General features: G+C 43.6%; 1 long non-coding RNA gene across 1 annotated transcript; it reads right to left on the reverse strand.

Annotated features, from left to right (window-relative positions):
* Nucleotides 1-260: 260 nt before the first annotated feature.
* Nucleotides 261-5,789, reverse strand: LOC115138779 (uncharacterized). The gene is made up of 2 exons (XR_003865000.2): nt 3,729-5,789; nt 261-3,348 (listed from the first exon to the last, which is right to left on the reverse strand). It is a non-coding gene; the product is annotated as an uncharacterized LOC115138779 (long non-coding RNA).
* Nucleotides 5,790-8,124: the final 2,335 nt, after the last annotated feature.

Here is an 8,124-nt window from a genome sequence, read left to right on the forward strand (position 1 = left end):
AATGAAAATATTATACATGATCACAGTCTATCTGATGAGTCCATTGCTGCAGTGAATTAACAGATGTGTTTCTCCTCTATCTCAGTCTAATCAGCAGTCGTAAAATCTCCCTCCCCATCTCCTCCTCGCCTCTTCCTCCTCCCCACCTCTTCACTAGCTCCTCCTCCCCACCTCCTCCTCCCCACATCCTCCTCACCTCCTCGACATGAATGGGAGTGCCATACCACTGTTGCCAAAGCAATACAAATTATATTACAGTATAACAATTCAATTATTTAATAAGGTTAATTCATACAATAATACATAATACATACATAATAATTCTCCCTCTGGCTAGCTACTCATAACTGCATTCTCTACCAGAATGTTGGTTGTCCCTCTTTGATGTCATGTAGGTTGATTCAATGCTATGTTTTCTTTTATAAAGTCCTGTTACAAAACAAATCATCATTACTAACCTAGACATATGAGTTACCACCCCCGGTCTCAGAAATGGCTAACTCTGGAAATTCCAGCGGTCTGTACTCAGTTGGGGAAATAGTTTTTTTGCACTGTATTTGTGGAACAATCTTCAAAATGTTATTAAATGTGATGCTCTCGTGCCTCTAGGGCAGGTATGCCCTCAGGGGTACGCGCAATGCCTTCAGGGGTACACCAAATAAAAATGTGATTTAAAAAAATGTATTGTCTCTTCATATTTTCTAAAAGTCCATTTAGATTTTCCAACGGGGCTGTACATTTGGGTGAGTTTTTTCTCTCGTCTGAGTAGCCTCGTTTCACTGCCAAAAATAAAATTAAAAGCCCCATACTATTGTGGAGGACTTAATTCTTCCTGCTGCCGCGGATATGGCTGGGACAATGAAGGGGGGAAAGGCCAAAAAAAATATACAGACAATGTCTTCATCAAACAACACTGTTTCACAACGCATCAGTGACATGGCAGGAGATGTTATGAAACAATTACTGCTTCACATACAAGCCAGTGAATTCTATGCATTACAGCTGGATGAGTCAACAGACGTGGCGGGCCTGGCACAGCTCCTGGTATATGTCCGTTACGTTTATGGGGGGTCAATTAAGGAAGACATCCTCTTCTGCAAACCACTGGAAACCAGGACAACATGACAAGATATTTTTAAAGTACTGGACAGCTTTGTGACATCGAATGGACTTTGGTGGTCTAGATGTGTTGGTATCTGTACTGATGGTGCAAAAGCCATGACAGGGAGACCTAGTGGAGTGGTAATACGTGTGCAAGCAGTTGCTCCCGACGCCACTTGGGTACACTGCAGCATCCACCGAGAGGCTCTTGCTGCCAAGGGAATGCCTGACAGCTTGAAAGACGTTTTGGACACTACAGTGAAAATGGTTAACTTTGTTAAAGCAAAGCCCCTGAACTCTTGTGTATTTAATGCACTATGCAATGATATGGGCAGCGACCATGTAACACTTTTACAACATACAGAAGTGCGCTGGTTATTAAGAGGCAAAGAATTTACACGTTTTAAAAAAAAATTGAGAGACGAGCTTTACTGACCATAATTTTCACTTGTCTGACTGCTTGTATGATGATGAGTTTATCACACGACTGGCCCATCTGGGGATGTTTTTTCTCGCCTGATTGATCTGAATCTAGGATTACAGGGACTCTCCACAACTATATTCATTGTGTGGGATAATATTGAGGCTATGATTAAGAAGTTGGAGCTCTCCTCTGTCTGCATTAACAAGGACACAGGTCTTTCCATCATTGTATGATTTCTTGTGGGCAAATGAACTCAAGCTTACGGACAATGTCAAATGTGATATAGCGAAGCACCTGAGTGAGTTGGGTGCGCAATTACACATGTACTTTCCTGAAATGGATGAGACAAACCACTGGATTCGTTATCCCTTTCATGCCCTGCCTCCAGTCCACTTACCGATATCTGAACAAGAGAGCCTCATAAAAATTGCAACAAGCGGTTCTGTGAAAATTTAATTTAATCAGAAGCCACTGACAGATTTCTGGATTGGGCTGCACTCAGAGTATCCTGCCTTGGCAAATCGCCCTGTTAACACACTGATGCCCTTTGCAACCACGTACCTACGTGAGAGTGGATTCTCAGCCCTCACGTATAAAGTTTAAATAAAGAGCAACATTATTGATTATTATTATATTATTATTTGTGCCCTGGTACTATAAGAGCTCTTTGTCACTTCCCACGAGCCGGGTTGTGACAAAAACTCACCCTCATTCTTATGTTTAATAAATGTATTGTATAGTGTGTGTGTGGCAGGCTTACAATGATGACAAAAAAAACGACATTTGAGAGTGCGCTGACCCTGGTGCTAGAGGGGGTACGCAGCTGGAGGTTGAATGTTTGAAGGGGGAAGGGGCTATAAAATGTTTGAGAACCACTGGTCTAGGGCAATTCAGAAAGGTGATTGAGGAACTTATAACTGATGACTGTGTCTGGTTTTTGATATGATATTGATGTGTGTTATTATGTAATTTATGTAATTCAGGGCTCATCTGTAAAAATAGATATTGACCTCAGTATGACTCCCTGATAAAATAAAGGTTAAATAAAACCAAATGTATCTCTCTATTCTGCACACACACTGATTTGACGTGTCAAGTTTGTTCTGCCTGCCTGTCCTATTACATGATCTATGCGCTCGTTGCTCTCACATGTTGTTCAATACAGTAATAGCTTTACCTCTGCAGTCTGAGGTGAATTCAAAGTTACTGTGTCCTTAAATAGTAGCCTACTCCTTATGCAGCGCACTACTGGTCAAAGGTAGGGAGTAGGGTGCCATTTGGGAGGTGTCATTGTGACCGCACAGGACAGTCCTAAAGGGCATAACAATCTGTCACTACCGGTTACAGGGAGCACTCAAATTAAATCACATTTTATTGTCACATGTCACGAATACAACAGGTGTAGATCCTTACCGTGAAATGTTTACTTACAAGCCCTTAACCAACAATGCAGTTGATGCCACATCTCACTGGGTGTGCTTCCCAAATGGCACCCTATTCCCTATATGGGCCTTGGTCAAACGTAGTGCACTATCAAGGGAATATGGTGGCATTCGGGCCAGAGCACTGAGTAAAGGTAGCCCTAGAGCCCCAGGCTAACCGTAATAACAGAGGTAGATATGATAACTGAGAACGCTGCGAAGCATCTCTCCTATCACCACTGGTATCCTCTGGAGAGTCAACATAGTATATAACCTTTTATTAAAGTTATTCATTTTTACATTCTGCTCAACACAGCCTATTCGAGGGTCCAGAGAGGGGTGATATGCACAAGGGCCATCTTTCAGATCAATATGGATCCTGACTGCCAAGGAGGTAGAAACCTGGAGACAATATAAGTACAGTATCAATAGCCGATTTTACCTTTTCAAATAGACAGTATGGGGGGGTTACAAAGGAGGTGCATCTCTTCAGAAACAGATTGAAAGGCTGCAATTACCCTGGTTTGTATACCAAATGGCACCCTATTCCCTACATAGTGCACTACCTTTGTGGGGAGCCCTATGGACCCTGGTCAAAAGTAGTGCACTAAATAGGGAATAGGGTTCAATTTGGGACGGATGCCCAGCTGTTCGGCGAAAACCTCCGCACATCATTATCTCTGGGTCTGAATAAACATAAACCCCGTTCCAACACCAGAAACAACTATCCCTTTACGTCCTGGTCACCCCAACCCACCTCAAATCCCCAAGTTACGACTTACCTAGCAGGGTACCTCGATCACGAAGGAGGTTCCCCCGGGCCAAGGCTCGGCCATTGATGACCCCTGCAACTTTCACAAACGTAGGAATCTCGACTGCATATTTAGTGGTAGTGGCGCACTGCGTCCACAACCTCACCTGAGTAAAAAACTAAACAAACAAACAAGGGTAGGCGTTACTATGGCATCACTCAGCTGAGAATAGGAAGTTCTGTCGTTATAGAGTTTCTTTCCCCAGGTTTCCCACCTCCAGTTGTCTGTTAGACCTGTGTGAAACCCAGCAGATGCCTTTCCCTATCTGCGTCTCAGATGGCACCCAATTCCCTATATAGTGCACTACTTTTGGCCATGGCTCTGGTCAAAAGTAGTGCACTATGAAGGGCATAGGGTGCCATCTGGGATGCAACCCCTGTGTTTATTCTCACAGGAGCCCATGCTGCTATTTTAGTCCAGCGTACATACACAGAGAGACAGACGCATGGATGGAGACAGAAACAAGGGCATGATTTTCTCCCTAAAAATACTATCTGGGGTTTAACAGCCTGCACTTATGGAGAGAGGAGACCTGTTAGCAAAGTCCATTTCTCAACAACATGTATTCATGAAACAACGGAGTTTCACAGATTCATACCACAAACACACAATTACTCACAGACAGTCATGCTTATTGAGAAATGTTACTGTATACAAAAGGCATAAGCCCGAAAACACTATCCCCTGAAGGCAAACACCAGTCCAGACTTAACAAAACAAGTGATGCCTTGTCCGTCCCCTACACCCCTTGCACCTCGCAAACACACACACACACACACAAACATGAACGGACACACGCACAGACACACACACACACAAACATGAACGGACACACACACAGACACACACAAGCACAGACACACACGCACAGACACACACACACGAACAGACACACGCACACACAAACATGAATGGACACACGCACAGACACAGACGACACACACACACACACACAAACACAGGGCAGGCGTAAGAGGCAGAAAATACTCGCTATGTACTGATGTCATCCAGCTCCTTAAAACAGGGTAAGTGTAGCAGGAGAGAGTGAGGACAGGGTTAATGGGGGACCATAGCTACTATTGGCTGTACCACATGAAGCCTAAGCTCAGGGTATTGTTTTCCTCCTCCCTCTACGGAAGCCCCCTGAAAGCACAGTGTCACAGTACAGAATCATCATGCTGCTGGAGGAGTGTTCGGCCAATGGGGAGGAGTAGAAGGTGAATTGAGACCCGCCCCTCTTGCATTGGCTGTACCACATGAAGCCTAAGCTCAGGGTATTGTTTTCCACCTCCCTCTATGGAAGCCCCCTGAAAGCACAGTGTCACAGTACAGAATCATCATGCTGCTGGAGGAGTGTTCGGCCAATGGGGAGGAGTAGAAGGTGAATTGAGACCCGCCCCTCTTGCTGCCGGATGAGCTGTTGTTCTACTCGGGAAGCACTTCCCTTTACACAGGTGGGGAGGAGGACATCTGTGAAACCACCCTGCATGGGTAGGGATGGGAGGGGAGCGCCCTAACCCTAACCCGAGTCACTGTTTCCACCCCAGTGGTGGTGTTGGTGAGAGCACCAGACCATTAAATAAAACAGTGATTTTAGAGGTCCTGCTTTTCCCATCTTCTGTTCAATGGTTGGATATATTACAAGGCTGTTTCAGGGCTGCGTTTCAGAATACAACTTAGGAAGAAACCACATGGAATTAGTGGTAGGCAGGTTAGGTCCCCCAAACCTTGTTTTGGACCTAGTCAAAAATGTATTGTGGTTGTATGATGCTTGTATCTAAACCAAAGTAGATATTTTTAAGATTGTTCTATACATCAGTTGGGGTCTCTATAAGCTACAATATGAGGTCATAAACTTAGCATGAAAGTGCATCCTTGTAGCTGTTTGGGCTAATATAGTAAAAAAATTTGCCTTGGGTAAGTTGAGCCAATGGCCATGGGGCCTGGCCTATGTTAAAAGTGTTTTTAAAAAGTACAAAGGAATTTGTTAGGTGTTAATTAGCCTGTGTTAAAGATGCTTAAAATGATTAAAATACATGGTTTTAAAAACTTGGTAGTACAGTGTATATGGTATAGTATAGTGTAGTTTAATGTAGTGTAGTATAATACGGTGTACTATAATATAATGTAGTAAAATATAGTGTAGTATAATATATTGTAGTATAATGTAGTGTAGTATACTATAGTATAATGTAGTGTGGTATAGTGTAGTATACTATAGTGTAGTGTAGTATAATGGTGGGCAGTGTAGTGTAAAATAATATAGTATAGCGTAGTATAATGTAGTATGGTGCAGTATAGTATAGCGCGGTATAATATAGTTTAGTATAATATAGTATAGTGTAGTATAGAATTGTGTAGTATAATACAGTAGTGTAGTATAATATAGCAGTGTTGTATAATATAGTGTAGTGTAGTATAATATTATGTAGTATAGTGTAGTGTAGCATAATGTAGTATTATATTGTGTAGTATAGTATAATATAGTGTAGTGTACAGTCATGGCCAAAAGTTTTGAGAATGACACAAATATTAAATTTTCTCCAAGTCTGCTGCCTCAGTTTGAATGATGGCAATTTGCATATACTCCAGAATGTGATGAAGAGTGATCAGATGAATTACAATTAATTGCAAAGTCCCTATTTGCCATGCAAATTAACTGAATCCCCCAAAAACATTTCCACTGCATTTCAGCCCTGCCACAAAAGGACCAGCTGACATCATGTCAGTGATTCTCGCGTTAACACAGGTGTGAGTGTTGACGAGGATAAGGCTGGAGATCACTCTGTTATGCTGATTGAGTTTGAATAACAGACTGGAAGCTTCAAAATGAAGGTGGTGCTTGGAATCATTGTTCTTCCTCTATCAATCATGGTTACCTGCAAGGAAACACGTGCCGTCATCATTGCTTTGCACAAAAAGGCCTTCACAGGCAAGGATATTGCTGTCAGTAAGATTGCACCTAAATCAACCATTTATCGGATCATCAAGAACTTCAAGGAGAGCGGATCAATTATTGTGAAGAAGGCTTCATGGCGCCCAAGAAAGTCCAGCAAGCGCCAGGACCGTCTCCTAAAGTTGATTCAGCTGCGGGATCGGGGCACCACCAGTACAGAGCTTGCTCCGGAATGTCAGCAGGCAGGTTTGAGTGCATCTGTACGCACAGTGAGGTGAAGACTTTTGGAGGATGGCCTGGTGTCAATTAAGGGCAGCAAAGAAGCCACTTCTCTCCAGGAAAAACATCAGGGACAGACTGTCATCTGGAAAAAAGCTTGTCCGGAGAAGACAAGGTGAGCGCTAGCATCAGTCCTTTGTCATGCCAACAGTAAAGCATCCTGAGATCATTCATGTGTGGAGTTGCTTCTCAGCCAAGGGAGTGGGCTCACTCACAATTTTACCTAAGAACACAGCCATGAATAAAGAATGGTACCAACACATCCTCCGAGAGTAACTTCTCCCAAACATCCAGGAACAGTTTGGTGATGAACAATGCCTTTTCCAGCATGATAGAGCACCTTGCCATAAGGCAAAAGTGATAACTAAGTGGCTCGGGGAACAAAACATTGATATTTTGGGAAACTCCCCAGACCTTAATCCCATTGAGAACTCATGGTCAATCCTATAGAGGCGGGTGGACAAACAAAAACCCACAAATTCTGACAAGGCGTTGATTATGCAAGAATGGGCTGCCATCAGTCAGGGTGTGGCCCAGAAGTTTAATTGACAGCATGCCAGGGTGAATTGCAGAGGTCTTGAAAAAGAAGGGTCAACACTGCAAATATGCATCAACTTCAAGCAATTGTCAATAAAAGCCTTTGACGCTTATGAAATGCTTGTAATTATACTTCAGTATTCCATCATCTGACAAAAATGGCCTCCCGGTTGGCGCAGTGGTCTAAGGCACTGCATCGAAGTGCTAGCTGTGCCACCAGAGATTCTGGGTTCGAGTCCAGGCTCTGTTGCAGCCGACCGCGACCGGTAGGCCCATGGGGCGGTGCACAATTGGTCCAGTGTCGTTAGGGAGGGTTTGGCCGGCAGGGATATCCTTGTCTCATTGCGCACTAGCGACTCCTGTGGCGGGCTGGGTGCAGTGCATGCTGACCAGGTCGCCAATTGTACAGTGTTTCCTCCGACACGTTGGTGCAGCTGGCTTCCGGGTTGGCTGGGCAGTGCGGCTTGGTTGGGTTGTGTTTTGGAGGACGCATGGCTCTCAACCTTCACCTCTCCCGAATCCATACGGGAGTTGTAGCTTTGAGACAAGACTGTAACTACTACCTATTGTATACCATGAAATTGGGGTCATTAAATAAATAACAAATAACATCTGACAAAAATATCTAAAGACACTGAAGCAGGAAACTTTGTG

The sequence above is a fragment of the Oncorhynchus nerka genome, linkage group LG12 (genome assembly GCF_034236695.1).
Source record: "Oncorhynchus nerka isolate Pitt River linkage group LG12, Oner_Uvic_2.0, whole genome shotgun sequence".
Lineage (NCBI taxonomy): Eukaryota > Metazoa > Chordata > Actinopteri > Salmoniformes > Salmonidae > Oncorhynchus > Oncorhynchus nerka.